Source organism: Cynocephalus volans, chromosome 9 (assembly GCF_027409185.1).
Source record: "Cynocephalus volans isolate mCynVol1 chromosome 9, mCynVol1.pri, whole genome shotgun sequence".
Lineage (NCBI taxonomy): Eukaryota > Metazoa > Chordata > Mammalia > Dermoptera > Cynocephalidae > Cynocephalus > Cynocephalus volans.
Window position 1 is genome coordinate 151,045,466 of NC_084468.1, and position 9,069 is coordinate 151,054,534.

A 9,069-nucleotide genomic window follows, 5' to 3' on the forward strand; every position below is an offset into this window, starting at 1 on the left:
ATGTTTTGCAGCTTCCAGAGGTTACGGCCATGAGCCACGTGACCACATTTCGGTCAACAATGGACAGCGTATGTGATATTGTGGTCCCATAAGATTATAATGACTATTTTCAGGGACCTATTGCAGGTTTTCTATTTTTGCCCTCATTTAAACATATTGCAGCCTTCTCTGGTCTCAAAGTGGCTGTGTACTCCATCATTTTCTTGGTTTCAGCCATCTTCCAAAATCTGCTCCTGGCAGGGGAGCCATCTGAAGGGTTACACGAACAGGTCCAAAGTACTTCCTCCTCCTTTCCTGCGGGAAACCTTCTCTGGGGGCCAGAGGTCGCATTTTCCTGAATCTCTGAATTTAATGTCCTTTCCTTTGTGGTTATTGCTGAGATTGTTTTGGTCTTGGGGAGAATGTTCCAGACATGGCACTGTTGTCCTCTCTGAAGTCAGTGGCCCCTAACAAGATGAAATGGGCTAAAAATAAATGTAAAGTTTAGTTCTTGGTTTAAAAAAATCGTAAAAGTACAGAACAGGACATTTTGAAAAGGCTAATTTTGTACAATTTTGAAGCAGCTCCATCAAATGGCTACATTAAAATACAAAAATGGTATATATTTTTAAATCATCAAGTGACATGTAAAGGAGACACCTCTCACCCTTCCACACCCAGCTGCCTCTTTCCAGGTCCCTGCCTGTGTGGATGGGCTGCTCTGAACTGAACTTGTTGGTCCGTTCCCAGAGCAGAAAGGACCACAGTTGTGAGAGCACTAAGAAGAAATTTAGGCGGATGTTTCTATAACCTTGGAAGCTAGAAGCACTTCCCAAGCCTGAAAACAGTGCTAGAAAACGTAACGTAGATGCTTGATGGATGTAACCACATAAAATGGCAAATGACAAACTGTAGAAGGAACTCTTGTGAATCAGTTAAAAAAGAAAAAGAAAAAAAAGCAGTACCCTGATAGATAAATGGCAAACAGTGAGTACAGATTAGGAACAACTCAGACTGAGAAGGCCCCAGTGGGCCAGTTGGGGGCAGACAGGCCCTCTAGACAGGCCCGGGGGGTGGTCCGAGGTTCTATAGGAGCTGCCCCTGCAGCCAGGCTTGCCCTCTAACCTGCCAACCTCTCCTGTGGGATTCCAGCCCGAGCATGTGCTGGAGGGAAGATGACAGTGGCAGAAAAGTGAAAACACAGAGAAATTCACATTTCGGTCACAAAGGGAATGAGGTAATTATGTGTTCGCATGAAGAAGACATGTGCGTGGGAAGGCCTGTGTTCATGAACGTATGCTTACATGGCTAAGTAAACGAGGCAGGCTGTACAACCACACGTAGATAATGAAAGAAAGAAACGAGAAGCAGTGCCTCGTTTTATATTCATGTTCTTGATTACAGTTGAGGTTGAGATTATTTTCATGTTTAGTGGCCCCGTCCACCTTTTCTTCTGTGAGTGATTCACGTCCTCATTACTTTTTCTTAACGATTTGTGAGAGATGTTTAAGCAACATAGATATTGACCGTTTGCGCATTACATCTATAGTAAACAATTTTCTCCAATCATTTACAAATTGTAAGCAATTTGTCTTTCAGTGTGCTTGAGGCACCACTCATTTAGCTTTTATAACTCTCAGATCTGTCCGTCATTTCCTTCATGGATTCCAGGTCTCCTTGACTGCTTAGTAAAGCCTTTTGCACTGTGGGATCTTAAAACTACTTTTCCATATTTGGTTCTAAAACTCTTACAGACTTTCGTATGATCAGCTCTTTAACACACCTGGAATTTATTCCTGCAGATGGTGTGAAAAAGAATCTAACATTATTGGTTTCAAACAGATAGTGAGTTTCCCCCAAAGCATCTGCATCCTTCCAGCTCTGGTTCAAAACGCCGTCTCTTCTGCAAACTGAATCTCCACATGAACGTGAATCTCTTTCTGGGTTTTCTGTACTAATGACCGATTCTCATCTATTTTCTCTTTCAGACGAACTTCAAATCAGCTTCTCAAGTTTCAATATCCTGTTGGGATTCTGATTGGCATTGGACTGAATTTTGCAAGCTGGAAAAAAAAAGTTATTTTAATTTTAAGGAAAAAAAAGATTTACATGATTTGTTTTTAGATTGTGTCAAGATGTTCCTACACCCACAGCCGACAGGGCGCAGGACCTTGGGGTCCAGCCGGGCAGTGTGGGCAGCCACCGGGGCGAGCCTCGCGCTCTGCCCAGCGGAGAGAAGACCACGCGATGGTGCCGGACACCCTCGGGCCCACGGTCGAGGGGTCCACGGTTGAAGGGGTCCCACGGTCGAGGGGGGCCAGGGTCGGGGGGGTCCGGGGTCGAGGGGGTCCAGGGTTGGGGGGCCCAGGGTCGACGGGGGCCCAGGGTCGAGGGGGACCCAGGGTCGAGGGGGGCCCAGGGTTGAGGGGTCCTAGACTAGAGGGATCCCTGAGTCGGGGGAGTCCAGGTCGAGGGGCCCGGGGTCGAGGGGGGGCTGGGGTCGGGGGGGCCTGGGGTCGAGGGGGTCTAGGATCGGGGGTTCTAGGGTCGAGGGGGTCCAGGGTCGAGGGGGCCCAGAGTCGAGGGGGGCCCAGAGTCGAGGGGGGCCCAGAGTCGAGGGGCCCAGAGCCGAGGGGACCCAGGGTCGAGGGGGCCAGGCCCAGGCTGCAGCAGGTGTGCAGGAACGGCTGCCGCCGGGCAGGGAGGCGCCAGGCACCCCTTCCGCGCCACCTCAGCAGCGGTCGTCTTGAGCTGGCCGTGCTCGCTGGAGAAGGTCGTTTGCACCTGCACAAATGTCAGCCTCCAGCCTGACTAGCCGGACTTTCTTGAAGAGCAGTTGCTCTCAAGCTGTCTTGCAGGAAACTCCTTAGCATTTTAGTCTAAGCCACTCACTGTCGCCCACTCGAATATCCATTTTAGCCTCATTTAAGCACCTGTGCCTGTGAAAACGTGAGTTTCATGTACCAGCCACAGTGTCCATACCCACGGAAATAAAGCACAGCCGTCGAGGGGCGCGTGCTACCCCTCACCACGGAGCGTCATTGCTGCCCGCACGGGGACAGGGCAGAGCGCCCTGGGGTGGGGGACGGCGCGGGGCGTTCCCGGGGGTGACGGGGGTGGGAGGAGAGCTCCCCGGGCGATGGGTCAGAGCACCCTGCGGGACAGGGCAGAGAGCCCGGGGAGGTTGGGACAGGTCGGAGAGCCCCCGGGGGTGGGGAGGGGACTGGTCAGCACGCCCTGATCTGGCCGCGGAGGAAGCGCTGCAGTGCCCATGTCTTGAGCTGCAGTCGCCGGGGCAGGGGCCATCCCTTAGCGGCCAGGCCCTGGTTCTTCCTGAGCAGACTCCCAGCCCAGAGCCTCCCGGGGACAGAGCCCAAGTGGGAAACCAGGTTCCAAGCAAGCTGGAGTCTGCGGTGGCTCCGGCCTGACGTGTGTCCTTACTTCTGGAGCTGCAGCGAGCCCCACGAGGGGGTGGGAAGGAAGTGGACAGATGGCCCGGGGGGACGAGAAAGCACGCACAGCTTGCTGGCCCGGGTCCACCAGGCCCAACAGCACGGGAGTCCTGACGGAGCTGAGCGCTGGCCCAGGCAGGGTGGCGCCTCTTCAGAGCATTCCGCCCTGGACACTCGGGCAGCCCTGGGACTCCAGCGGCCCCGCCTGCCAGCCCGAGCTCAAAGGCCCTCTGTGTCCCCCCAGGCCTCAAGATAATACGCTGGGGGCGCTCATTCAGACCCTCTCCCTCACTGCAGACAGAGAAAAGAGGGCCTGACGGGGCCGGTGGGGGCGGGGCGGCCTGGCCAGGCTCACACAGGCCCTCCTGGCTGGAACCACAGTCTCCTGCCGCCAGCCCATGCCCACGCCGGGACTCCCAGAGCGACAGTGGCAGTTGCCACAGCCATTTGAGGGGAACTAATGCTTTTGGAAACATGCCAAGGGTATCATGCAAAGTAGGCCAGAAGGAAATTTTTTAAATGTGGGAAAACACAGTGTAGAATACTAAACTAACATACTTAAAAATCTTAAAGTGATGAATACTTTTCTAAAGAAATGTCAAGTTTGGAAAGTAACTCAAGATGTAAAAAAGATAGCACAGGAGAAGATATCCCACTGAGATGCAAGTCTCAAAATATTAACAAAGCAACTTGGAAGAATATGAAAAGCATCTACAATGAACAAAAAAAAAGAAAAGATTTATCCAAGGAATGTAGTTATGGATTATCATGTCCAAATTCCTGCACACAAGACTCCGTCTCGGGTACTTCTAAGCACCACCTCATCTGGTTATCACTGAGGTCCAGAGAGAATAAGGGATTTAACCAACACCACACAGGTCGTCCCATCCACACGTCCACTGCCACCAGGCTCTGAAAACAGACACATGGCTGTTTGCCAGAAAACCCGACCTAACCTGAGCTCAGGTAGTGGCAAAACTTACCCTGAACTCACTGAAGCCATGGTGGTCTTAATTTATCGCCCTTAGTGTGAATACTCACAACTGTTGCTGTAGGAATGTTCATATGTTTCGATCAAGCCCCGGGGAGAGTGTCACACAGCACAGGGCTCATGTACACCGAGCCCTTTCAAACACAACATAGTCTAAGCTCAGAAGCTGTCTGGCCCCCGAACCTCAGGCCCATCTCTCCTGCTGTCGGCTGCCCCCTTGTCTTTCTGTGCCAGTACAGATGCTTCATTCTTTCAAGGGTGTGGGAGGGAGGGGAGATAAGCACATGAATTCCATCTGTCACATTTTATAGGACTGTATTACTCGTAAAAAGGAGAGAGAGGTCGTGGTTCATAAATACTACTGAAAACATTGCATCTCAACCTCTCGACAGGGGGTCACAGCTCACATCCCAGCAGGAGGGCGATGGTCACTCTGTGCCTGCAGATATGCTGCCTGCAAGCAGGACACCCACTGAGCAGCCAGCCTGGAGAGACTAACCTGAGTGTAACCAACCAAAATGAGAAATGCTTTATTCAACCAAGGAAACAGACACTGTGTTCTTCAAAAATGTTATGTCATGAAAAGTCAAAGAAAGGCCGTGCAAATGTCCCAACTTAAAGGATGGGATGACTACATGTGATGCCTGATCCTGAGCTGATCCTGCACTAAAGGGAGAAACATACTATAGCAGGCCGTGCTGGATTAATAGACAAAATCGGCAGGCGGGCCACAGATTTGAGGAAGGAATCAGCAACGCACAATTGTTACGTATAGAGATAAAGGGCTGTGATCTGTGTCACTCGCCCTCACATGGTTCAGAACCGGCGACACGTGTGTGCACACACACGCACACACACACGCACATGCACGTACAGAGAGAAGACGGTGGGGCAGCGTGGTGAAAGGCTGCCGACCGGTGACTGCGTGAGGGATAAAGGGCGTTCTTTGTACTGTTCGCATTCGTACAGTTTTCCTGTAAGTTTGAAGTCCTCTCCAGATAAAAAGTTAAAATCCGTTTGTGCCTTTAGTGTTTCTGCCTGCCCCTCAGCATCTCCCATTTCATCTTGGCTTCTCGTGCTACTGTCATTAATATCTGTTTCTACGATTCCAAGTTTTCTAGGATTTTATTGAGGTTGCTTTGCAAATGCTTTCTGAAATTTACATTTTGTTTGCATAGTAGGTCATTTCAACAAACGAGCACATCCTTGTGCCTGTAGTTTCCAGATGACTGTCCTCATTTGTCTGTGTCTGTCCTCTCTGACCTGGAGTCTCTTCAGCAGCGCCATTTTCCCATTCACTAGTCCCTGGGCGAGGCGAGTGGTGTCTAGGCTGCTGCTTGTTGGTGACACAGTGAATGGGTTCTCCTCCATGTCCTCCCGCCACCTCTTCAGCGGAGGGTGATTGTGCAACCTATTTCCTGCCATCTTCTGGAGGCCTAGAGATAGTTTCATGAGCTTCTGCTGTCCTGCAAGTGGGGTCCCCTGTGACCCTGTGGTCTGGCTGTCCTTCTGCAAAGGAGTGAGTTTATCCTCGCAGCTGGCAGGAACCTGTGAGGCTTTGCTGGCTAGAGGACAGCTAGAGCCCAGAAGGCAGGTGCCTGGACATGCTGGGCTCCCCCGGGTGTGTCAGCGGGATCTTGTCAGGGCCCTTTAACTTGCTGGGAACGACGGCTTCCAAGGTGGTGCTGGAGATGAGTGGGGGCTTGGGGAGAAGAGAGCATGGGGCAGCTGCTGCCACATAGATGCTCCCCACTGGGTCTCCGGGGAGATCTCTGAGAGGTCCTTGAGCAGTGTCCTAATTTCCAAGACTGTCAAAATCTCACCACGTTCACAAGCATTGCCTCCGTGACATCTGAGTTGGGGAGGCCATGCCAAGAGCTGCAAAGTTTGCTATCAGTACTAATATTGAATTGTATTTGTTCAAAACTGAAAACATCTTCCGGCCTCCAGGAAAGAAGGAAGGAAGGAGGAAGGAAGTAAAAGGAGGAGGGACAGGAGGAGCAGGCAGAGGTTGTGGGGAACGGGGGACTGGGTGACAAGGCTGTGGATCTGCATCAGTGACGCGGTTCCTCTTCAGTGTCATCCACCCCCGCTTGCAGAAGTACCTTCTGGCCTGAGCCTCCCATCACTTTCAGGATTAACGTAGCATTCAAGGCTCTTCCTGGTCTGTTTCACACCATAGTAAAGCAGATGTTGGCTTAAAAATGGACAAAATTCCTCCCAGGCCGTTGGAGTTGGTCCCCCTGCTCATTGGGGGTGGGAGGAGACGCAGGGAGTCGGTCCCGTCCTCCTGCGGTGGGAGTGCCGTGAGTCCTGCTGGAGAAGACCGCAGGGGCAGCGCCAGGCCGGGCAGGGGAAGGCAGGCCTGGGAACAGGCGTGTCCCCAGAGGCGGGTGGTGGGCTGGGGTCTGAGCTGAGCCTTCCTAGCTGATAGAGGTTGGCAAGGCTGAGAAGGAGCCGGAGCAGAAGACAGCAGAGCTCTGCGAGGACAGAGACAAACACCACATGAGACTTGGGTCAGCCAAGGCTCTGCAGGAGCCAGGGGTCACTGGAAAGGGCACCAGGAGACAGCTCAAGGACAGAAGTGACCACCAAGAGAGCAGGACGCCGGAAAGGGCCGGCGTGGTGGTGAAGCACTGGCTGGCACGGTGTCTCCCTTCTGGGCTTGCAGGGACAAGGAGAGGAAGCCACTCCCCACATGTGCCTGCAGGGCGGCGGTGTGGACAAGCAACCCCTGACTTCTGAGCCTCCTGCTCTCCAATGCCAGTTTCCCACTGTCCCCCAGGAGGCCGGGGCGGCGCCCTCTGCAGGCTGCGAGGGGAACTCGCTCCGGGCCCACACGCCCCACGAGGCAGGGCCGCGCCGTGATTCCGTTCTACGGAGGACGAGGCGGACGCCCGGTGGACCGCCCCACGACGGGGAGCTCTCACCCTGCTCGCTGCGCGCCTGGGGACACCAAGGCAGCCAGAGACTCAGTCCGCGGCCTGTAAGGCTGAGCTGAGCCTGGGATCCTGGAGTCCGGCATCCCGGCGCGAGCCTGGCAGGGGCACAGCGAGGCACCGAGGGGACCCTGCGAAGGTTCCGCCACGGCCTCTTCTTCTCGCCACTCCTGCCCCCTCCACCACCTGTCCCTCCACACGGACCCTTCCCTCTCCTGCCCCTGCCCGAGCTCCACCTTGCACGGCTCTCCCCTTACCTGGGCCGCCCTCTGCCTGCCGCTGTCCCTCCCACGCTCCAGTCACTTCCCTCGTCAAGGTCATGATTTCACCGTGTACTCGAACCACCTGCGCTACTATGTACTTAACCTTGTCCTTATTTAAATGTATTTATTTAAAAGGAAATGTCATATCTCTTTCATAAGTGGAAAGCCAGTATTTCTCTAACAGACCTTAACATAAATAGAAAACTATTAAAATTGACGAGAGTCACCCATGGGAGCAGCCTTTGAAATCGTACGTACTTGTGATCATCCGTGTGACGGGCTGTGAACATCCGGTAATTTGTGCTTCAGTCCCGGTTCTCAGCAGGGGACCTTCCAGTCAGTTTGGGTTTCGAGTCAGTCGTTGCCTGTCTCTTGCTCTAGATGTCAGCTGCACTAAGACAGGGCGCTCTTCTGGGTTTTATCTCACAGGCACCGCACGGACGTTCGCTGCTGGGTGGACGCGGCAAGTGTCACCTCTCCCGGGGTCAGCGCGGAGTCAGGAGGCCTGATGAAGCTGCTGCATAGAGCCCATTTTTAATGCGGAGATGGGTTTGTGTTTATTGACACAGCGAAGTTAAAAAACTTGTTTGGTCAAATCCATTTCCCTTTTCCCTTATTGCTGCGATTTTTGGTCGCATGTTTGTTCAGTTCTCCCCTACCCCCAAGATTAGTAAACGTTCACTAGAATGTGCTCCGGATGTTTTCATGGTTTCATGTTGCGTTTGCATCTTGAATCCGTCTAGAAGGAGAAACAGGAAGCAAACTTTATTTCTTTTCAAGGGTTTGGCCACTTACCCAAGCTGCTTAGAGAAAAAAAGCCAATTTTCCCCAGTGATTTTAAAGGTCATCTTTTCACACGTTAAATGTTTACATGTTTAAGTAACTTCAGGTTGACATACAGATTTCCTCTTCTCTTTTATTGTATTCTTGCATCAGGAAGTCCATGTTTAAAAGATTGTAGCTTGAATATCTAATAAGGCAAATCCCATTCCCCACCCACTTGGTGTCCTTTCCAACGTTACTCGCTAGAACATGGACATTTTTATAATCTGTCTTTCTATCCAGGGGCATGTTAGATCTCCGCATTTATTTACTAAATACTTGGTGTTTCTCAGGTAGGGAACGGAATCTCTGACTTTCGGTTCCGTGTGTGTCTCCCTGTGTAGTTTATTCCTAGGAGTTTCTCATTTCTTATTGAATTGTGAACGGGATCTTTTCTCCCCAGCATATCTTGTTATAGCTATTTGGGGGGGGTTGCAAGCCACAGGCTTCATATATTTACATTGTAACTGGATTTTCAGTTTGAATAGTTCACTCCCCTGGGGCTTTCGTTGGATGCTCTACTTCTGTCCCCTTCGGTGGCAGTAGCCCAGGTGACATAGGCTGCGTCTGGCACTCTGGGGGAGGCTGGCCGCCCTCGGCTTGCGGAAGAGGCGCTTTGCCCT